The sequence below is a fragment of the Ipomoea nil genome, unplaced genomic scaffold, assembly GCF_001879475.1.
Source record: "Ipomoea nil cultivar Tokyo-kokei standard unplaced genomic scaffold, Asagao_1.1 scaffold3377, whole genome shotgun sequence".
NCBI classification, from domain to species: Eukaryota; Viridiplantae; Streptophyta; class Magnoliopsida; order Solanales; family Convolvulaceae; genus Ipomoea; species Ipomoea nil.
The window spans coordinates 1,408,967-1,434,005 of record NW_017619805.1 but is presented as its reverse complement, the minus strand read 5'-3'; the positions used below and the strand labels follow the sequence as shown (position 1 = coordinate 1,434,005).

At 41.7% G+C, this 25,039-nt stretch overlaps 1 long non-coding RNA gene across 1 annotated transcript; it reads right to left on the bottom strand.

The window, feature by feature from the left end:
- Positions 1-7,302: 7,302 nt before the first annotated feature.
- LOC109170917 lies at positions 7,303-24,418 on the bottom strand. Its single transcript, XR_002052501.1, has 3 exons — positions 24,338-24,418; positions 17,507-17,508; positions 7,303-7,313 (listed from the first exon to the last, which is right to left on the bottom strand). It is a non-coding gene; the product is annotated as an uncharacterized LOC109170917 (long non-coding RNA).
- Positions 24,419-25,039: the final 621 nt, after the last annotated feature.

Sequence of the window (25,039 nt, the reverse complement as noted above, 5' to 3'; positions counted from 1 at the left end):
CTAACACTATTGGTGCGTTTTTACATATCATATGGTGTTGCCGCACAGACCGCGCGTTAAGGCATTGCTGTATACTAATATTAGTATTCAATGTTAAAATCATAGTTAAGAGAGGTCGGGAGTTTGAATCCCCTCTATGAAAAAACCAATTTGGCCAGCACTTTGTTCCTTTATTAGGTCAGTCCGGTGCAGATGGGGATTAGTCTGAGTATGGTACGGGCTTAAAGGTGCCTCCTACAGTTAGAGCATGCTCAGAAAACCTCATAGTCTGACAAAAAAAAATATGTAACACCCCCTAAAACCATGCTATTTTAAGCCTTAAAACATGCAGATAACTTAAACCAAAACACCAACACAGCGAAAGACTGAAAGAGAAGATATATATAAAACAAGGAAACGGGGTGCTATGCCACTGTAACACCCCGTGTTACGATCCCTAAAACCAATTAATCACTTAACCAATTACCCAAAAGAAAGAATTAAATCACAATAATTAAATTAGGAAAGGCCCACCATAGTCCATGGGCCCTCATCCCTAAACCCAACCCCTAGTCCTAAAAGGATTAGAATCCAAAATAAGACCCCTAGATCTATAAATAGGGAACTTAGAAGGCACCTAGAATTCCCACCACAAATAATCTCTCACCATCCAAAGAGTTCCAAGAATTCCCCTAGGAGAAATCAAGAAAGCAAGAAAGCTTAAAGAAAGATCCTTCATAGCCAAGGAATTAATTAAGGCTAAAGAGGTAACCCATGTCTCAACAAAACCTATTTTCATAGCTATGATTTCCCCCGTAGGATTTCCCCATATTATTGTGTATTGATGATTTGTGATATTATTATTGATGATTGATGGGATAATTCCATGGGTGATCTTGATATTGGGAGATTCTTGATAATTATGGTGTTCTTGATGCTTATGTGTTATTTGTACCGAATCTTGTAATTAGAAGACGAACCGTATTCTTGTTGATGCAAAAGTAATTAGAACCCTAGGTTGATGATCTTGTTGGCGTTCTTGATGCTTGTGTGATGTTCTTGATGCTTATGTGATATTCTTACCGAATCTTGTAATTAGAAGACAAATCGTATTCTTGTTGGTATAAAAGTGATTAGAACCCTAGGTTGTATCGTATGATATTATTCTTGGTGTATCGGGTGGGGAAATCGCATGTTTGGGTGTCAATTATGTTTAGAAAAGCATGATAGGTCATGTGCCGTACGTTTCTCGTATTTGATCCGTTGATTGTCTACGTGTTGATCGTTAATTGCGTTGTAAAGTGTCTAAGCATGGTTTCGGGTTCCACAATGGTTCTCGGGGCGTTTTGTGTGTAAAGAGTCAGTGGGGGGTAGGTGGGGGGGTAAGGGACCCGCCACCTACCCGCGGCCAGAAGGGACGTCTCCGGCAGCGGGCGGGCAGCTGCCCGCCGGCGACCCGCTGCCCGGAACAGTGCTTACCGGCGGGTGGCCCCCCACCCTCCGGCTACCCGCTGGAAATCTCCCCCATTCGGGACCCCGGCTTCCCCGTTTGATGTTTCCCCGATCCCCGTGGTGTCCCAACGGACTCCGTTCATCATGCCGTGTCTAGTTTGATGTTTCGGGTACCGTTCGTAGGTTTATGAGTCTTATATATTGCATGCTAGTTGAATTGGTATCCCGTTGACCTAGGTGGAAGAAGTATGAACCCCTTAGGACCATTCTTAGCATGTGAAGGATCACGCATAGGTTTTGTTATACGCTTTCTCCCCTTCCCAATGTGTTAATGTGGGTTGCATGTGCTTGCTATGTGTTATGTGTGCATGATACCCCAATTCGGTTGCGATCGGATTGGTTATTCCTGAGCTGCGGTTCAGAAGCTGGCTGCGGTCAGATTTACACTCTCGGGCTGCGGTCCACCGTTTGGTTGCGATCAAACGTTTCTACATGAGCTGCGGTTCATACTTTCCTGGCTGCGGTCAGAAGACATACTCTTGGGCTGCGGTCCACTGTTTGGTTGCGATCAAACTATGATGAGCTGCGGTTCATCGGTCGGTTGCGATTGACCCCTCCGTGTTGCGATACGGGGCAGGGTGCTGCGGGGCCGTGTCAGAGCTATATGCGCTGACCCTCATGTATGGGCATGCGATTGGTCCTGTGTCGCCAACAAAGTGTGCTTGTGTGATATGGATGAGTGGTGGTTATGAGTATATTGGGGATGTGACTGCGGGATCTATATTGGGGATTGTTCTTGTCGGGTTATGATTATTGATTGTGCTCAGCTTTATCTATCTTGCCGGTTGTGAACTGTATATGCTTGATATAACTGTTGCCTGTGTTTAGCCTTACCTGTCGAGTCATTCCCGGTTTTGAAAGCTAGAGTTCGTAGGATATATCTTCATGCTCAAAATGGTTTTCGTATACCTATATATATCTCTATATGTATTGTATTTCAACGCGTTGGAGTGGGTTACCAACATCCCTCGCTGAACAGATATATTTGGCTTTCAGGCACGGACGAGTAGATCACTGGAGCGCGCTAGAGGTTGGGGCGTAGTTTAGATAGTTCTTCCCTTTCGGCCTGCGTGCCATGATTTGTATTGGTACCTATTGAGATTGTTAGAATCTAGCCTGTGCACCTGAGTTCTCCAGCTCAGGTGTGGCATAACACCCCGTGCTTCTGTAAACGTATTTTGGGATTTATGACTATTTATCTTTATTATGCTGCTTCAAAGGTTTTAAAAATATCGGGGTGTTACAGCCACGCTCACCCAAGGGTGAAAGCACAGGCTAAATCTGCATTGTTTAAAAACTACAACCATCCACAGAGTACTAAGTCTAGGTTGGCTCGCAGGCCACAAAACATAAAAGGGGAGCTATACTAGCTGGACTAGACTGCGCACTCGTCTAAGCATCACCTGAAAGAAGCATATAAAACATGGGACGACGCACGGTCAGCGAATAATGCTGGTAACCCACCAATACATGTGAAATATCATACATAGATAAGATATAAGTTTGTAAAGCCATTTTCGAAACGGAATACATATACATATATATATATATATATATATATATATATATATATATATATATATATATATAAGTCCAAAACCAAGAGTAATAGTCAATACAAGACTCAACACTCTCAACAAGAACACGGGAACACATCCCAAGACTACAAAGAACAACGACTCACAAGAAGTCTCAAGGTATAATCTATCATCACACAATAGATTAATACCTGACATGCATAACTCAAAGGAATAAAGACACAACAAACGGCAATACCTTGGTGACTAGTGTCCCATACCACTAATCGTGCAATCCAGGTAAAGCCACACACACATCACACCTCAACAGGAATCAATCAACGGATCACAACGAAGATATGAAACCATACTCAATCAAGGAATGGGTCACAGCCCAACAACAACAACGATGAATAACACAAGTTATCATCAACCAATAAGAAGGTACAAACAACACACACGCTAGTATTTAAACACCGAACTAGCATGCTTATCAAACGGGTAAACCAAACATAGTTCCGAAGAACACACAAGACTCATCACGGTTCAACGAAACACAATGTTGAACACTTAGCACGATCCAAGACACCAAAACCTACATGGATTCCTACCATATAGTTCTAGACATACGAAACATCAAGAAGACACTAAAATAGTTCCACAAAAGGATAACGGGAAGTCAAAAGACCAAATACCGAGTCAAAAGAATCACGTGGGACAAATCCCCCAACAATCACACATTGTACCCCGCGGGTGGACCCACGGGTAGGCCCCTACCCGTGGTTCTGCCCGCGGGTACATACCCACAAACAGCCTGTACCCCCCGGGTGGGCGACGGGTGGACCTCTTACCCGCCGTTCCGCCCGCGGGTACACTCCTGTACCACAATAAATCCCTTCGCGGATTTTCATCTCCAAACTCAAATTCAAGTCCAAAACATGCCAAATCTCACCACATACAACAAAATGACTTGAATCAAAGGAGTAGCCAAGCAATGGCATACAAGAACCCTAAACACAAGCTCTAGATATGCATTTTCACAAGACAATGCATAAACACTCACATTTCATAGCAAAACACATGTAGAATCCAAGAAATATTCATATAGGTAAGCAAAATTGATTTTGTAGAGCATGTGTTACCTCTTGTAGACCAAAAACCTTCACTTAACACCGCACCAAGCTCCTATCAAAGCTCACCTTCAATACCCACTTCAAGAACATACCAAAAGATCAGAAAGATTCTATCTTTAAGAAATGACACCTATGAAAACACTAAAAACACAAGATGAACATGGATCTTACCCTCCTATATGCCCAAATGTGTGAAAGGTAGAATCTTGGAGACAACTCTTGAAGTCTTGGCAAAGCTTCAACTTGGCTTGGAAGAAAAGCTACCCACCTTTTTAGAGAGAAGATGGAGCTAGGATTTTGGAAAGTGTAAGGATAGAAATGAGGATGTTCTTACTTGGTTAGGTTACAATACTAACACAAGGTGAAAGGTCAAGAATACCCTTACTAACATGGAAAGGTGTAAGGAACAAGGGAACTCCTTACAAAGCTCAAGGTACAACTTTGACTTTGGGTTGACTAGTCAATCACTAGTCCCCGACTATTAAATTTCAAGAATTTAAGGAATTAAATTACAAATTGAAATATGATTAATTACTTAATTAATCCCTTAATCGAATTCGGATTTCGGGGTGTCACATTCTCCCCCCCCCCCCTTCAAAGAAGCTTCGTCCCCGAAGCTTGGGTACGACGAATTAGAACAAACGGTAAAAAGAACGACAATGTGACAAAGAGTGTCAAGAACAATTTCTTTTGGTCAAAAGCCCAAAAGATTCCACAAGATTTCAAGGCAAGAAAGTATTCAAAACAAGGATTGGCCAGAATCAAGCAAACGGATATATTGAGCATAACGGACTCTAGTCCCAACACAAACACCAACTTCTTGACAACAACTAAGAACTAAGCAACTAACTCCAAACACCAACTACAAAGCTAACTAAGCAACAAAACAACAAGCAAAGACAAGCATACAAAGCAAGCAACAACTAAACGGTAACAACGGCTAAGACGATAACAACAACAAAAGAAGAGCAAACAAGACGGCCACATCTCTGCTCTAGAAGGACTCGCTCTCCGACTCCTCGGACTCCTCAGATTCTTCTTCACCTTCTCCTCTACGGCTTGATCCGGCTTCGATCTGGTCTAGCCTCTGGTTCACTGCGACAAACTGTGCCTTCATGTACGCGAAGCCTTCTTCAATCATACTGTTCTGTTGACGAAGCAAGGAGACAACGCGCTCCTCATGTGACATGGCATCATGCTCCCTTTTGGTGCGGGCTTCCCTTCTTCTTGATTCTCTTCACTTTCAGAGTCACTTTCTTCGGCTTCGGCAGTTTCTGGCGCTCCCACTTCCTCCTCTCGGCCTGCTTCACCCTCATCTTCTTCATCACTGCCCAAACTCTGGACTGCGAGGCTCAATTTCCCGGCATGGATCCCAAGCTCTGTTGCCAACTCAGCTCTTTCCTCAGGGGCTTTTCTTGCAACTTCTTCAAGAGTGATGTAATCACAATCATCCAATTGAAACAGATTGCAACTACGAAGATTGGTGGTATCCAGCACCAATTTTCCCACAGCCTTCGATAGACAGCCATCAACACTCACACCCTTCCTAACCAGAATCCAGCTCAACACCATCCCATACGGTAGGCTTTTCCAGTTGTGATCACAGTAGAAAACCATATGTTGCAACATCAAAGCTGGCAGGTTGAACTTAACCACATTCTTGAGGCAAAAGGCAAAGGTGCATTCCAGCTTTCCCAACAACTTACTCTTGTTGTTATTGCGTAACAAACAATCCGAGACCAACATAACCAAGATCCTCTGCTCCGCAGACAACCACTTTTTCTCCGGCCTTCAAGCTTGAGTGAAGCCACTCGTGCGACCCAACAAATAACTCAAATAGTCCCGGTACCCCATGGTATCCGTACTAATCCATGAGTTACCGCTATACTGAGCAACTCTTGAAGCAGATAAACTCAAAAGCTGAGCCAGCCTCTTTTCAAACAGAACTATCTTCACACCTCTCACTTTAGAAGTGATCTCCAGCTTATCACCATCCTTTGTCACAACCATGTGACGATAAAATTCCTTAACCAAACTCGGGTAAGTCTCGGCCCTTATGGCAAGAAACCCATCCAACAAACCTTGGAATCTAAGCATATCCAACAAGGAATTAGAAAAAGATTCCGGGTCAAAGGTTTTCCCTTCAAGAACAAGGTAATGGGTATCCGCCCATTCCGCTTTTCTAGCCAAGCTTGACCTTCTAGGCATGATAGGAGATGACCCAAAGCTCAACAAACGAAGCCCACATCTTTCCTTTCTTCTCCACTCACTCCCCGTGGCTCCCCCTCTCTCGCGCTCTCCTATCTCGGCGACGAAGCTCGCTCGGTTCAGCGGCGAGACGGCGGACGGTGGCGGCTGGCTGCTGCGTGTGCGGCGGCTGCTGTGTCGGTGGTGGGGTGGCGGGCTGCAGGCAGTGGCGACGGGTGGGGAGGGTTTCGGTGGTTTACGGGTAGAGAAAAGAGAAGAAGAAGACTTTGGGAATTTAGGGATTTTGGGGGGGGAAATTGGGGAAAGATGATTTAATTTGGGAATTTGGGTAAAATGGAAATTTATGGTTTAAATGGAATTAAAATTGGGTAAGTTTTAAGAAAGATAATTGGTTCAAGTGGTTTAGAGGTTGGGTTGGCAAAGATTAGGCCCGGGTTTGAAACTCAAGAGTTGTAATTAAATGTTTTGCTTAGATTTTAGGCTACTCAAGATAGGATTTTTGTATGGGTTTTCTATTCTAACATCCAAAGAATACTTGGAAAATTTAGAGGGTTCTCAAAGGAAAGGTTGCAAGAATTTCCAAGTGCAAGGATTGTAGAATCATTCCAAGCATGATTCATTTAGGAGATAAATAACTATTTTCACAACGAAGCTTACCCACAAAATTAGAGAAATAATCTATCAAGAAGGGCTTACACTCAACTCCAAAGAATCATTATCAACGATATATGACAAGGATAGCCAAGTAACTCAAGTATGAAACAAAGGACACAGGACAACACTCAAGGTAACAAGGAACAAGATGCGCACAAGGAATAAGGGTAGGCTAGGAAAGGATTACCTGCTAGCTCCTCCTCCACTAAACCCTCGGTCTCCGCTTGCAAACGCCCCATCACAAAAACTCTCCCTGCTGGCCTGGCCCCAGCTGCTCCGCGACTCAAGCTACTTCCGGATGCTCCTCCGACTCCAGGGGGTGGCGGCAGCGCTCTTTGATTGGCCGGATGAGGGCACTTAGCAACCTTGTGGCCCCTATCTCCACAACGGAAGCAACGCAACGTGAAACCATTGCAACTCTGACCGGCATGCACCTTCCCACATCTATGACAAGGAGATGTCCTGGCTTGATTCCCTTGCTCCATCCGGTTGGGTGCTTGAGTCGAAGATGGCCCACTCTTGGCTTGAAAACTCGGCCGTGATTTCTTGAAGGTGGAAGAACCTCCGCTCTCAGTCCTTTACCTCGCTTGCTCATAAGATCCCCGCTGAAGCTGCTGAACGCGGTACAGATCCGCGGCACTCAGATACGCATCCTTAAGAGAACTTGGCCTACTCACTGTCAAAGCTTTTCGTGCCTCATAATTCAAGCCGGCAACGAATCTCTCGACCTTAGCGAGCTCCGTAGGCACGAGCATCCGAGCAAAACGCGCCAACTCCAAAAACTTCTTGTGGTACTCTGTGACACCCCAAAATCCAAATTCAATTATTGGATTAATTGAGTAATTAATCCTATTTCAATTAAGGAATTAATTCCTAAAATCCTGAAATTTAATACTTGAGGACTAGTATTTGACTAGTCAATCCCAAAGTCAAACTTGTACCTTGAGCTTTGAAAGGAGTTCCCTTGTTCCATACATTTCCTAATGTTAGTAAGGGAATTCTTGACTTTACACATAGTGTTAGTGTTGTAACCTAACCTAGTAGACATCTTCATTCTATCCCTTACACTTTCTAAAAGTTTAGCTCTACATTCTCTCTAAAAAGGTGAGTAGCTTTTCCTTCAAGCCAAGTTGAGACCTTGCCAAGACTTCAAGAGTTGCTTCCAAGATTCAACCTTTCACCTATTTGGGCATCTAGGAGGGTAAGATCTAAGTCCATCTTGTGTTTTTGGTTCCATCTTAGTTGTCTTTTATTAAAGGTAGGATCTTTATGATCTTTTGGTTTGTTCTTGAAGTGGGTTTGGAAAGTGAGCCTTGTGAGGAGCTTGTTGAGGTGTAAAGTGAAGTCTTTAGTTTACAAGAGGTAACCCATGCTCTACAAAATCTATTTTTCTTACCTATATGTGATTTCTTGGATTCTACATGTGTTTTGCTATGAAATGTGAGTGTTTATGCATTGTCTTGTGAAAATGCATATCTAGAGCTTGTGTTTAGGGTTCTTGTATGCCATTGCTTGGCTATTCCTTTGATTCAAGTCATTTTGTTGTATTGGGTGAGATTTGGCATGTTTTGGACTTGAATTTGAGTTGGAGATGAAAAATCCGCAAAGTGTGTTTTGTGGTACAGGACATGTACCCGCGGGTGGAACGGCGGACGGGGCACCACCCGTCGCCCCAGACAATGCAGACGCTCAGTGAAGCTTTGTTGAACAACAATCACGCTGTGCCGCCTCCTCCCCCTGCTGGGCACCATGATATAGGACGTTTTGTGTCGGGACATCGGCCGCCAACCTTCGCTGGCGAGGAAGACCCGGTAGTCTTGGAAGAGTGGCTACGGGTGTTTGACAAGATCTTTACCGATGTGGGTTGCCCCGAAGAGAGGAGAGTGGAGTTGGCAACGTTTTACTTTTTCCATGAAGCGGATTTGTGGTGGGTCCATGAAGGTTCGGCTTTTCTTGAAGAACCCGAGTTCGACTGGACCGCGCTCAAGGACAGAATGCGCAAGAGGTTCTACCCAGCACATGTGTGCGCCGCCTTGTATGAAGAGTTTCTCCACCTGCAGCAAGGATCCATATCTGTGGTTGAATACCACAAGAGGTTCTTGGAGTTAGCACGTTTTGCGAGGATGCTTGTGCCTACAGAACTTGCTAAAGTCAAGAAATTTGTGGCCGGTTTGAACTATGAGGCGCGAAAAGCTTTGACTGTGAGTAGGCCAAGTTCTCTTAAGGACGCTTACGTGTGTGCCGCTGATCTGTATCGCGTGCAACAGCTTCAGTGAGGATCGTACGAGCAAGCTAGGAAGAGGACTGAAGGCGGAGGTTCTTCTACCTTTAAGAAGCCAAGACCGAGTTTCCAGGCCAAGAATGTGTCATCTTCATCTCAAGGACCTAACAGGACGCAGCACGGGAACCAAGCCAAGTCATCTCCTTGTCAGTGTTGTGGGAAGATGCATGTGGGTCAAGGTTGCAACGGCTACGTGCTTAGGTGTTTTCGATGTGGAGATCGAGGTCACAAAGTCGCGGAGTGTCCTCAGCTAGCCGGTCAGAGAGCGTTGCCGCCACCCCCGGGAACCGGAGGAGCATCGAGAGTTGGTTCGGGTCGTGGAGCAGTTGGACCTAGGCCACCTGGAAGGGTCTTCGTGATGGCGCGTTCACAGGCTGAGTCGGGGGGCTTGTTGGAGGAAGAGTTGGCAGGTAACCTTTTTTCCTAGCCTATCCTTGTTTTCCGCGAGCATCGTGTTCTTTGTTGTCTTGAGTGTTATCTTGTGTTTCATAGTTGTCTCTTTGAGTTACTTGGCAATCCTTGGCATGCTTTTCTTGAGTAGTTATTCTTTTGGAGCTTAGTGTAATCTCTTCTTGCTAAGTGACTTCCTTAGTTTGCCATATAAGTTTTGTTGTGACGTTAGCTATCCATCTTTGGAATGAGTTGTGCTTGGATTAATCCTACAACCCTTGTATTTGTTCATTCTTGCAACCTTCCCTTTGTGAACCCTCTAAATTTTCCAAGTATTCTTTGAAATTGGAGATAGCCAATCCATACCAAAAATCCTTTCTTGTGTAGAATTAAAAATCAAGCCTAATGTTTAATTGTAACCTTTAAGTTTCAAACTCGGGCTATTCTTTGTCAACCCAACCTCTAAACCACTTGAGCTAATTGTTTTTCTTGGAACTTACCCAATTCTAATTCTATCTAAACCATAAATTTCCACTTTACCCAAAATCCCCAAATTAAATCATCTTTTTCCCCAATTTCTCCCAAATCCCTAAAATTCCAACTTCTCTTCTTCTTCTTTTCTCTACCCGTGAGACCACCGAAACCCCACCCACTACCCGTAGCTTCACTTGCAATCCGCCACCACCACCTGCCCGTCGCCGAGCCACCGCCACACCGTCGGCGCACCACCGGAGCTCCACCGTACCGCCTGCTGCGTGTCGCATCGTCGAGAGAGCGCGAGAGAGAGAAGGGAGGCAGCGAGAGTGTTGAGAAGAAGAGGAAGTTGTGGGCACCTTGTTGTTGAGCTTTGGGTCATCTCTTACCATGCCTAGAAGATCAAGTTTGGCTAGAAAAGCGGAATGGGTGGATGCCCACTACCTTATTCTTGAAGGTAAATCTTTTGACCCGGAATCTTTTCCCAATTCCTTGTTGGATATGCTTAGATTTCAGGGCTTGTTGGATGGGTTTCTCGCCATAAGGTCCGAGACTTACCCGAGTTTGGTTAAAGAGTTTTATCGTCACATGGTTGTGACAAAGGAAGGTGATAAGCTTGAGATCACTTCTAAAGTGAGAGGTGTTAAGGTTGTGTTATCTGAAAAGAGGCTGGCTCAGCTTTTGAGTTTGACTGCTTCCGGAATAGCTCAGTATAATGGTCATTCTTGGATTAGTACGGATACCATGGGGTACCGGGACTACTTGAGCTACTTGTTAGGCCGTACGAGTGGGTTCACTCAAGCATCAAGGCCGAAGAAGAAGTGGTTGTCTGCGGAGCAAAGGATTTTGGTCATGTTGGTGTCGGACTGTTTGTTGCCTAACAACAACAAGAGAAAGTTGTTGGGTAAGTTGGAGTGCACTTTTGCTTTCTGTCTCAAGAATATGGTTAAGTTCAACTTGCCTGCTTTGATGTTGCAACACATGGTGTTTTGCCGGGACCACAATCGGAAGAGCTTACCATACGTGATGGTGTTGAGTTGGATCTTGGTTAGGAAGGGTGTCAGTGTGGATGGTTGCCTTCCGAAGGCTGTGGGAAAGTTAGTGTTGGATGCCACCAATCTTCGGAGTTGCAATCTGTTTCAGATGGATGATGGTGAGTACATCACGCTTGAGGAAGTTGCAAGGAAGGCACCTGAAGAACGGGCCGAGTTGGCAGCTGAGCTTGGAATCCATGCCGGGAAGTTGAGCCTCGCTGTTCAAAGCTTGGGAGGTGATGAGGAAGCCAAAGATGAAGTCGAGCGTGAGGATGAGGTGGGAGCACCAGAATCTGTTGCAGCTGAAGAAAGTGACTCGGAGAGCGAAGAGAACCGACGGAGAAGAGAAGCTCGCACCAAGAGGGAGCATGACTCCATGTCGCACGAAGAGCGTGTTGTTTCTTTGCTTCGTCAGCAGAACTGCATAATCGAGGAGGGCTTTGCCTACATGAAGACGCAGTTCGTCGTCATGAACCACAGGCTAGACCAGATCGAAGCCAGCTCGAGTCATAGAGGAGAAGACGAGGAAGAGTCCGAGGAGTCGGAGAGCGAGTCCTTGTAGAAGCCGTGGCTACCTTGTTCGCCTTGTCCTTAGTAGTTGTGTCTCCTTAGCCGTTGTAGCCGTTGTTGGTTGTTTGTGTTGCTTGCGTGCTTGTCTTTGCTTAATGCTTTGTGGTTTAGTTAGCCTACTAGTAGTAGTGAGTGTTTTGTGTTGGTTGTCTTGTTCTTAGTGTTTGACTAGAAGTTGGTGTTGTGTTAAGGTAGAGTTCGTGATGCTCAATCCAACCGTTTGTTTAACCCTTGCCAATTCTTGATTGTTATGCTTTCTTTCTTGTTTGGAATTCTTGTAAAATCTTTTGAGTTTTGATCAAAAGAATTCGTTCTTGAACCTCTTGTCACAATGTTGTTTCTTATCACCGTTTGTTTCTAATTCGTCGTACCCAAGCTTCGGGGACGAAGCTTCTTTGAAGGGGGAGAGGATGTGACACCCCAAAATCCAAATTCAATTATTGAATTAATTGAGTAATTAATCCTATTTCAATTAAGGAATTAATTCCTAAAATCCTGAAATTTAATACTTGAGGACTAGTATTTGACTAGTCAATCCCAAAGTCAAACTTGTACCTTGAGCTTTGAAAGGAGTTCCCTTGTTCCTTACATTTCCTAATGTTAGTAAGGGCATTCTTGACTTTACACATAGTGTTAGTATTGTAACCTAACCTAGTAGACATCTTCATTATATCCCTTACACTTTCTAAAAGTTTAGTTCTACCTTCTCTCTAAAAAGGTGAGTAGCTTTTCCTCCAAGCCAAGTTGAGACCTTGCCAAGACTTCAAGAGTTGCTTCCAAGATTCAACCTTTCACCTATTTGGGCATCTAGGAGGGTAAGATCTAAGTCCATCTTGTGTTTTTGGTTCCATCTTAGTTGTCTTTTCTTAAAGGTAGGATCTTTATGATCTTTAGGTTTGTTCTTGAAGTGGGATTGGAAAGTGAGCCTTGTGAGGAGCTTGTTGAGGTGTAAAGTGAAGTATTTAGTCTACAAGAGGTAACCCATGCTCTACAAAATCTATTTTGCTTACCTATATGTGATTTCTTGGATTCTTCATGTGTTTTGCTATGAAATGTGAGTGTTTATGCATTGTCTTGTGAAAATGCATATCTAGAGCTCGTGTTTAGGCTTCTTGTATGTCATTGCTTGGCTATTCCTTTGATTCAAGTCATTTTGTAGTATTGGGTGAGATTTGGCATGTTTTGGACTTGAATTTGAGTTGGAGATGAAAAATCCGCGAAGTGTGTTTTGTGGTACAGGACATGTACCCGCGGGCGAAACGGCGGGCGGGGCACCACTCGTCGCCCCACCCGCGGGTACGGGCCTTGTGGGAATGTGTTCCCGCGGGCGGAACCACGGATGGGGCACTACCCGTGGGTCCACCCGCGGGTACACAAGTGGAGTTGTTTGGGGGATTTGTTCCCCGTGATTATTTTGACTTGGTATTTGGTCTTTTGACTTCCTGATGTTCTTTTGTGGAACTATTTGAGTGTCTTCTTGATGTTTCGTATGTCTGGAACTATATGGTAGGTATCCATGTAGGACTTTGGTGTCTTGAATCGTGCTAAGTGTTCAACATTGTGTTTCGTTGAACCGTGGTGAGTCTTGTGTGTTCCTCGGAACTACCTTTGGTTTACCCGTTTGATAAGCATGCTAGTTTGGTGTCTAAATGCTAGCGTGTGTGTTGTTTGTACCTTCCGTTTGGGTGATGATAATTTGTGTTATCCATCGTTGTTGTTGTTGGGCTGTGACCCATTCCTTGATTGAGTATGTTTCATACCTTCGTTGTGATCCGTTGATTGATTCTTGTTGAGGTGTGATGCATGTGTGGCTTTACCTGGATTGTACGATTAGTGGTATGGGACACTAGTCACCAAGGTATTGCAGCGGTCCTTGTGGTGGCCGTGACGTGATTATGGAGCTGTGGCCTTTGTGTAAGGTTCACGTGTTTATTACTGGGATAACATGTGTTATCCTTGGCATGTGTTGCCATGTGTGTGTACGGTACCTCATGTACTATGAAATCGGTGGTTTTGTTGGAAGACTGTTGGAGGGGGAACGACGGTTCCCGGGTGAATAAGGTTAGACTTGGTGTACAGGGGTCCTAGAGGTAAAGGTTGGAACTAGATATAAGGTTGGGGGTAGCCATAAGGTTGGAACAGGGCATAAGGCATATCAACTCGTGATGTGTGCTGTCACGAGGGCTTGTGTAGCCGTGGTTGTGTGTTCTCTTCTTGTGACGTGTGTAGTCACAAAGGCATGTGTTGCCATTTGTCGTGTCTTTATCCTTGAGTTGTTGTTGTCCTTCGTGGTCTTGGGATGTGTTCCCATGTTATCTTTGAAGAGTGATGAGTCTTGAGTTGGTTTTTACTCTTGGTTTTACACTTATATATATGTATTCCGTTTCGAAATGATTTTGTATATATATCCTATCTATGTATGATACTTAACAGGTATTGGTGGGTTACCAGCATTATTCGTTGACCGGGCGTCGTCCCAGGTTTTTGTTGTGTTCTTTCAGGTGATGTCTAGACGAGCGCGATGTCTAGTGCCGATAGTATAGCTCCTTTCGTTTGTCTTACGGCCTGTGAGCCAATTTAGTTATAGACATGTGAGTCTTGGGATAGTTGTGAACCATGCAGATTTTGCCGTAGCGTTTATCGTTGTCGGTAAACGTCGCGTAACACCCCATGACTGAGATTTACGTTTATCCAGTTATCTTTTAATCTTCCGCTGTGCTAGTGTTTAGTTGTGTTATCTGCATGTGTTAAGGCTTTTTATATAGCATGTTTTGGGGGGGTGTTACATACTCGACCACAGACAGGGATCCTTGCTGCAGGTGGAGGAACTCATCGAACATGGCGGCTCGCACGTGTGCCGGGTAAAACCTCTCGCGCATCCTATCCTTAAGCGCAGACCAACCGAACTCAGGCTCTTCAAGGAAGGTCGGACCCTCATGAACCCTCCACAGATCAACTTCTTGGCAGAAGTAGAACGTTGCCAGTTCTACCCTTCTCTCCTCGGGACAACCCACAACCGCGAAGATCTTGTCGAACACTCTCATCCATTCCTCCAAAACCACCGGGTCTTCTTCACCCGCAAAGGTTGGCGGCCTATGACCTGACACCAAACGGCCCATATCCCGGTGCCCAGCAGGTTGAGGAGGTGGCACGAGGTGGTTGTTGTTCAGCAAAGCCTCGCTAAGCGTCTGCATCGTCTGGGTCAACTGCTGGAGGTTCTGAGCAAGCTGCTCATTCGTCGGGGTCTCCGGGGTGCGCGCTCGGGGACGAGGAGGCATCGCAAACTTCTACAACAACAACATGGTTACCAAAGAGATAACAAGCAAGCAAATAACTGAAAGCAACACTCAGCTCACCGCGCAACCTAGAGTCCTAAGCCTAACACTTAGATTCTTAAGGTCACTTTAAGGTCTCAAACCAAACTTAACCACATAGAAGTCTAGACTCTAACATCCTAGGCTCTAATACCAACTATAACACCCCCTAAAACCATGCTATTTTAAGCCTTAAAACATGCAGATAACTTAAACCAAAACACCAACACAACGGAAGACTGAAGAGAAGATATATATAAAACAAGGAAACGGGGTGCTATGCCACGCTCACCCAAGGGTGAACGCACAGGCTAAATCTGCATTGTTTAAAAACTACAACCATCCACAGAGTACTAAGTCTAGGTTGGCTCGCAGGCCACAAAACATAAAAGGGGAGCTATACTAGCTGGCACTAGACTGCGCACTCGTCTAAGCATCACCTGAAAGAAGCATATAAAACATGGGACGACGCCCGGTCAGCGAATAATGCTGGTAACCCACCAATACATGTGAAATATCATACATAGATAAGATATAAGTTTGTAAAGCCATTTTCGAAACGGAATACATATATATAAGTCCAAAACCAAGAGTAATAGTCAACACAAGACTCAACACTCTCAACAAGAACACGGGAACACATCCCAAGACTACAAAGAACAACAACGACTCACAAGAAGTCTCAAGGTATAATCTATCATCACACAATAGATTAATACTCGACATGCATAACTCAAAGGAATAAAGACACAACAAACGGCAACACATGCCAAGGTAACACATGCCTTTGTGACTACACACGTCACAAGAAGATAACTCACAACAACGGCTACACAAGCCCTCGTGACATCACCCATCACGAGTTGATATGCCTTCCTTATGCCCAGTTCCAACCTTATGGCTACCCCCAACCTTATAACTAGTTCCAACCTTTACCTCCAGGACCCCTGTACACCAAGTCCAACCTTATTCCTCTGGGACCCGTCGTTCCCCCTCCAACAGTCCCTCTAACAGAACCACCGATTTCATAGTACACGAGGGTACCGATCACACACACGGCAACACATGCCTCCCAAGAAATACGTGAACCTTAAACAAAGGCCACAGCTCCATAATCACGTCATGGCCACCACGAGGACCACTGCAATACCTTGGTGACTAGTGTCACATACCACTAATCGTGCAATCCAGGTAAAGCCACACACACATCACACCTCAACAGGAATCAATCAACGGATCACAACGAAGATATGAAACCATACTCAATCAAGGAATGGGTCACAGCCCAACAACAACAACGATGAATAACACAAGTTATCATCAACCAATAAGAAGGTACAAACAACACACACGCTAGTATTTAAACACCGAACTAGAATGCTTATCAAACGGGTAAACCAAACGTAGTTCCGAAGAACACACAAGACTCATCACGGTTCAACGAAACACAATGTTGAACACTTAGCACGATCCAAGACACCAAAACCTACATGGATTCCTACCATATAGTTCTAGACATACGACACATCAAGAAGACACTCAAATAGTTCCACAAGAGGACAACGGGAAGTCAAAAGACCAAATACCAAGTCAAAAGAATCACGGGGGACAAATCCCCCAACAATCACACATTGTACCCCGCGGGTGGACCTACAGGTAGGCCCCTACCCGTGGTTCTGCTCGCGGGTACATGTCCACAAACAGCCTGTACCCCGCGGGTGGGCGACGGGTGGACCTCTTACCCGCCGTTCCGCCCGCGGGTACACTCCTGTACCACAATAAAGCCCTTCGCGGATTTTCATCTCCAAACTCAAATTCAAGTCCAAAACATGCCAAATCTCACCAAATACAACAAAATGACTTGAATCAAAGGAGTAGCCAAGCAATGGCATACAAGAACCCTAAACACAAGCTCTAGATATGCATTTTCACAAGACAATGCATAAACACTCATATTTCATAGCAAAACACATGTAGAATCCAAGAAATATTCATATAGGTAAGCAAAATAGATTTTGTAGAGCATGGGTTACCTCTTGTAGACCAAAAACCTTCACTTAACACCACACCAAGCTCCTATCAAAGCTCACCTTCAAAACCCACTTCAAGAACATACCAAAAGATCATAAAGATTCTATCTTTAAGAAAAGACACCTAAGAGAACACTAAAAACACAAGATGAACATGGATCTTACCCTCCTATATGCCCAAATGTATGAAAGGTAGAATCTTGGAGACAACTCATGAAGTCTTGGCAAAGCTTCAACTTGGCTTGGAAGAAAAGCTACCCACCTTTTTAGAGAGAAGATTGAACTAGGATTTTGGAAAGTGTAAGGATAGAAATGAGGATGTTCTTACTAGGTTAGGTTACAATACTAACACAAGGTGAAAGGTCAAGAATACCCTTACTAACATGGAAAGGTGTAAGGAACAAGGGAACTCCTTACAAAGCTCAAGGTACAACTTTGACTTTGGGGTTGACTAGTTAATAACTAGTCCCCGACTATTAAATTTCAGGAATTTAAAGAATTAAATTACAAATTGAAATAGGATTAATTACTTAATTAATCCCTTAATCGAATTCGGATTTCGGGGTGTCACAAAATATCATAGTTTTATGGAATCATTTTTTATAAGAATAGTCTATATATAGCTAATAATTTGAGTAATAATTATGGCATGATTAGTTTATTGTTAAAGAGTTAATTCCTTTTTTTGTCATAGATTTATAAGTCTAAAACTATTTTAGTCTTTTTTTTTTTATTCCTGAACATATCCTGTTGGTCATAGTATTATTGTTACATGACCATTTTCATCATCTATCAACAAACTTGTTTAAATAACGTTAAATACGGGGACATTTTGATCTTTTTATACAAAGTGGGTTGGCCCTATATTTTTGTTATTATTTTTTGAAAAAATTCCTAATTCACGACTAGAGACCCTGTCTTCTTTAATTGAAATCTGCACCTCCGCAACAGAGCCTCCATAACCCGAGTCTCCGCAGTAGTGGAATGGCACATATAAATCTAAGACCAAAAAGAAATTAATACTTAGAATCGAATAGACTGAAATATTACATATTTAACGATATTTAAAAATGTTTGTTGATAGAGCCCAAAAAATGGTGCCACAATAATACTAGCTAGGAAAAACAAGGAATGTTTTTTTTTTTTTTTTTAAAAAAAAGACTAAAGTATGTTACCTAGAAATCTAGGACCAAAAATGAAATTAACTCATTGTTACAGTAAGAATTTTAGATATGATAAAGGGAAAATGACACTTTTTCCCCCTGTGTTGTTTACTAATAGCACATTTTCCCCCTGTGTTGTTTATGTAACCACTTTATCCCCCTCAATTGTTTTTGAAGTGGCTATTTTTCCCCTCTCCGTTAAATAAGTGTTAGGGATGTTAAATATGAGGGTAAAAATGGCATTTCACTTATTATTATTATTATTATTATTATTGTTATTATTATTATTATTATTATTATTATTATTATTAGTAATGAATTTGGTTTGCAATATAACTGTGCATTTTAGGCGTGGAGTACTGCATTATATTAGGGCGTTGGGTGGGACTTATTATTATTATTATTATTATTATTATTATTATTATTATTATTATTATTATTATTTGTATTAGTAATGAATTTGGTTTGCAATATAAATGTGCATTGTGTGGAGTACTGCGCAGTATATTAGGGCCTTGGGTGGGGTCGTCCATTAATAATGATAATAATAATGATAATAATAATAATAATAATAATAATAATAATAATAATAAGTGAAATATCATTTTTACCCTCATATTTAAAAGCCCTAACACTTACTTAACGGAGAGGGGGGGGAATAGCCACTTCAAAAACAATTGAGGGTGATAAAGTGGTTACATAAACAACACAGGGAGAAAATGTGCTATTAGTAAACAACACAAGGGGAAAAAGTGTCATTTTCCCTATGATAAATGATCAAATGTAATTATGGTACTAATGGTAGCATTAAATACACACACACTGACACGCACACGCACACGCGCATGCACGCGCGCGCGCGCGCACATTCGCATGCACGCACGTGCGCGCGTGCGCACCATATACACACACTCTAATTCCTCCATGTGTACAAAGGTTCTTGATGCCATCGCTTTTGCTTTCGTCGGGTTTGACTAAAGAGGTTGAGGTTTCGTTCTGAGATAATCGGGAAGACCCCAAAGGTGAGGAGCTACTTCTGCCAATCCAGCCTGTACTCGGCAATTTATGGTAGATTGGGTCAGGATGTTCCATGTCGGTAAATGCTCGGGAATAATTCATCTTGACGCCCCGTTCGAATACCGAGCATGTATGCGGTATGTATAGATAACGAGTCGGGAGTATATTCCCTATCAATATACGAACATAAATTTATCTACAAATCTAATAAGAGCCAATAAAGTTAGGCCCTTAATAGGAACAAAAAAATGTTGGTGTAATTATTTGTCGAAATGAATTGTTCATATAATTTTGATTTTAGTATTTTTTAAAATAATTTTTCTTATTTACCCCTTATTATATTATTTTCTTCCCTTAAACAACCTTGCATTTCGTTAGTATAAACTTTAGTAAAGGAATATTCCGTTAAGTATTTATTATTCTTAACTTATTAATTTCTATAAGAAAGGTCCTAGGTTCGAACCTCATCCCAATCAGGATTGACATAATTGTTAAACATATACTACGAATATGCTAAAATGTATTAAAAATAAAATATAAAATTTAACATAATTGGTCAACTAATTAGCCCGACTAAATACATAGCATTCAAAGTTGAGCATAAAAGATTATAAATCAGAAACCTTAAAAATCATTTTCTTGCATTTAAAAAAAAAAATTTTAAATCAGAAACCTTGAAAATTATTTTCTTGCATTTTTTTAAAAAAAAAAAAACAAATTTAGGTTAAGTTTTATTTGCTTTTTTTTTCGTTTAATTAATCTTTATTATTATTATTATTATTATTATTATTATTATTATTATTATTATTATTATTATTTAGAACAAAACTCAATATTTCAATTATGTTTTTGCATTATTGGAATGATTTAGGTCATTATGGTATTAATTAATATTTTTTGTATATATTTTTATAATGATATAATTGTACATGACTTTGCAAATATTGTACTATTATTTTTTTTATTGGACAAAATTGTTTTTACATCATTGTCAGACCTGCGCGACCTTACTACAAAGCTGTTGGTTAGAAATACAACTACAGTTGGACTCTAAAACGGTATGACCATTTTCTAAAGAATTGACAATGTTGACATCTCACTAGCTCCAATTGAACAAGTTTACACATCATTCTCAAAATTTTATCAATGCATGAAAATTTCTAAAGAAATTTGTAAGTTAATTTTTACTATATCATATAACAATATATATTGTAACCATATATTTCTAATTATTTATTATCATAATTTATTGACAGCAATTGTAGCAATTGTCATTGACAAACTTTCAAAACAATTTGTCTCAACAACGAATAGAAATATAAAAAAAAAATCAATGATTTTATTGTTGCGGATGAAAAGTAAGTACCTCACTTTATTACACTTATAAAATTAAATAAATTAGTAGCTACAACAAAAAATAGTACATATGCATTTAATTAATTTAGAATTAGATGTCTATAATGTCTTTATTCAAAAAAAAATATTCCTTATAAAAAAATTAAAAATGATATATAATTTTATTAGTTATATTATCTTTATTTTCTACAATTCAAAGATTACTTACTTTCAAATTCATTAATTAATTATATTCACACTACCAATAAAAAAAATGAGGACAAGTACTGAAAATTAAGACAATGACAATCCTACCCAAAAGAGAATAAAGAAAACTTAGAAAAATTTAAACCAAAAGTAATATTTATTTAGAATATTATTTTTAGATTAAGTATTTAGACTAGCGTTATTATAAAGTTAGAAACATCTATTTTAGTGACAATTATAATCAATATCTCATATATTATCTTGCATTATATTTATATATTTTGAATTACTTATTTAAATAAACAAATTCAACATTCAATTACCTATGTATAAACATCTCATATATATAAAATCTTGCATTGATATACTTTGAAGTACTTATTTAAAAAATAGTCATTGGACATTATTCCGTTTGCGCAATGTGCGTGAAAAAATTAATTAATAATATAAAAATAATTTTGTCTGATAAATATAATAGGAAGATATTTGAATTGTAATGTAGAATTGCTCATGAGAAGGATGCGAGTACTATGTACCAACACATGCGTGGCTCATCGTTGTTCTTAATTAAAGAAGAAGAAGAAGAGCACATGACATATCAATAGTGTGGTGTGTGTGGGTTGTGGTGAGCTCATCTTTGATTTACTCATACACGTCATACAAGCATTACTCTTGGCGGGACCTTGTAGTACTAAAAACCTGTTGAGTTCCTCTCATATATGGATTAGGAATATGAGTTTGTCTCATACTAGGAGTAGGAGTGAAACGGATAGACCTATTGTACAGGGATTAGATGTCTATAAATATATTGGTTGTATCCCTAAGGGGTCGTGTTACCACTATCATCATCACTATGAATATAAGAATACTTTCACTCCCGTGGATGTAGGCACATTGCCGAACCACGTAAATCTTGTCATCTTTACCCTTTCTGTCATTGTTATTGTTTCTTGTTCTTGTTAATTTCAACAAATTGGTATCAGAGCATTGTTGAGATGGCGAAATCAAGTACAAAATTCGAGGTATCAAAGTTTGATGGTATAGGGAATTTTGGGTTATGGCGGTCTAGAGTAAAGGATTCGTTGGCATATCAGGGCCTTCTGAAAATCTTGAAGGCGGAAAAGCCAGCTAATATGGAAGAGGCTGATTGGAAGCAGTCGAAGAAGCAGGAAGCTACGAATGTGGTACATGTTGATGACTCTTATTATAGTGAAGGTGATGTTCTAGCGGTAACTAGTGACAAGATCAAACATTGTTTGGATTTGTTGGGTGTTTCTTGATGCTAGATGAGAAGGTGGTGAGGGGCGCTGTAGTGTTGGGCAGCGCGGAGACCAGGAGGGGTCGCGGACCTGGTATGGGCCAGTATGGCACTGGTATTGGTATAGGTCGAGCTTATCATGAATCACGGCTGGTATGGGTCGGGCTTGGCATGAGTCACGGCTGGTATGACCCGGACTTGGTATGAGTCACGGCTGGTATGGGCCGGGCTTGGCATGAGTCACGGCTGGTATGGGCGGACTGTTCGAGATGAAGCGGTTCATGAACATGCACTGGAAAAACGTTTGATGCTGCGTGGTGCGTGTTAACCATTGGCAATTACTGGTTAGTGAAGCATTGGGCAAGGCACACGGGTTTAGTGTGACTTTGCAGGGGCGCTGTTGTGTTGGGGCAGCGTGGATACCAGGAGGGGATATGGACCTGGTATGGGCCAGATGCAGGATGTCAGCTGAACGTGCAGTTAGCATGAGTCGCGGCTGGTATAACAAGTCGACGGCTGAGGGCGAATGGCTTGGGACGAAGCGGTTCGTGTACATGCGCTAGGTAACGTTTCATGTTGCGTATGCATGTGGCTGGCTAGTTGGGATGAACATGGTTGTTCCTACCCATGTGTATATGTGAGATAAGTCTTTTTCTCCTAAAGGGCATATTTGTGAAGGTGGAGATGGTGAGATAAGTCTTTTCTCCTAAAGGACATATTTGCCAAGGTGGAGATTTGTTGAGTTATCTTTTTCTCCTAAAGAGTATATTCGCCAAGGTGGAGATAGTCTTTTCTCCTAAAGGGCATATATGTGAAGGTGGAGATGGTGAGATAAGTCTTTTCTCCTAAAGAGCATATTTGTCAAGGTGGAGATTTGTTGAGTTATCTTTTCTCCTAAAGAACATATTCGCCAAGATGGAGATTGTTGAGTTTGTCTCATATATGGATTAGGAATATGAGTTTGTCTCATACTAGGAGTAGGAGTGAAACGGGTAGACCTATTGTACAGGGATTAGATGCCTATAAATATATTGGTTGTATCCCTAAGGGGTCGTGTCATCACTATGAATATAAGAATACTTTCACTCCCGTGGATGTAAGCACATTGCCGAACCACGTAAATCTTCTCTTCTTTACCTTTTCTGCCATTGTTATTTTTCTTGTTCTTATTAATCTCAACACAACCTATGTCATAGGTGAACAAATTTAATCTAATGTTATATATGTGTTTCGGGCAGGACATCACAAGAATCACAAGAGTTATGTGATTTTATAACGTCAGTTAGTTACTATTTTTTTGAAGAAAGCACTACCCATTTATTTCGTGATTGCCAGTATGCTGTTTCCATATGGGCTACGTTCCAGTTGCCGCCTACTGCTTTTGCACAAGGTAATAGAGTGGATTGGTGGTTTGATATTTTATCTATGCTAAATGAGGACATGTGTTGCAAGTTTGTAATGCTTTGTTGGGGTCTGTTAAAACTAAGGGATAGAAAGGTCTGGCGGGTGGAGAATAATCACCACCCGCCAGTTAAGTGGAAGCAAAATATGTGAGAACCAAAGAACAAGAGAATATATTATAGTGAAAGATTACAATCGATCGTCTCTCTTAATCTATATTCTATACTTCTATGGACCTCTATATATACTAAACTAGATACTAAATTAGTCTAGGAAACTACTAATAAGAATAGGAAAGTAAAACAACTTTCCTAATATTCAACACTTGTGATTTTTTTCCTTAACATGTGATTTCTATGATTACTTTCCTTAACACCCCCCCCCCCACTCAAGTTGGAGCATGTAATAGAGAAATGCCCAACTTGGGAATGAAGGCACCAAGGGTAAAGATCAACACGAACACCATCACAGCAACATAAGCAACCTAGGATGGATGGCTTCAAAAGAGATTGCGCTATGTCTGACCCTTCCTTGGAATGAAGACGAAGGCACCAAGAACGGAACTGAACATAACCAAGAGAGATACGACGACGACGTACCACCGTGACATCGTCGTCGTTGTTGCTAGCGTCCCTCTTGTCAGCGTCGACGACCTCTGTGTCTGTCATGGCGGCAGCGGCACACGGCAGGAACAATGCAAGGGGAGGGCGTCGATTAAGAATAGCAAAGGACGCAGTAGAGCCAAATAAAATAGCAAATGGCAGTAGAGCCAAGTAAAATATTAGGGTTTTAATATTTGAAGAAAAAACAGCCTAGGAAAGTAGGTTCGAGACATGGGTGTTGATCTCGAAGGTTATGACTCAAGATGTGAAGTCCTATGACTCATGTGATATATTTGTAACAAGCTGGGCATGATTGATATCTATGCTCCAGCTTGGGGGAATGTTAGAAGTGAATAAAGTAGGGATTTAAGTTAGTTCTTTATTTAGTTATTTTGGGTTATCACTTATATGTGTAACAAGTTGGGCATGATTCTATGCTCCAACTTGTTACACAAATAAGTGATAACCCAAAATAACTAAATAAAGAACTAACTTAAATCCCTACTTTATTCACTTCTAACACTCCCCCAAGCTGGAGCATAGATATCAATCATGCCCAGCTTGTTACAAATATATCACATGAGTCATAGGACTTCACATCTTGAGTCATAACCTCAACACCCATGTCTCGAACCACTTGATCAATCTTCAAACCACGTTGTGCCAAATCAGTCCACCGTTCAACCTGTTGCACCAACTAAGCTTCCACGAAGCCAAAAACATGACAAACACCACAGCGCACCTGTCACTCACACCCCACACTGTTATCAGCACTGCCTAACATCACAGTGCTCCTGCCTCTCGCACCACAAACCATTATTAGCGCTGCCCAACACCAGTGTTTTCCTGTTTTCCTGGTGCACACAATTGGTTCATCCCGAACCAATTCTTCTTCAACCATCGGCCTCCCATAACTGCCGTGGCATATGCCAGGTCCGTATCCCTCCTAGTATCCGTGCT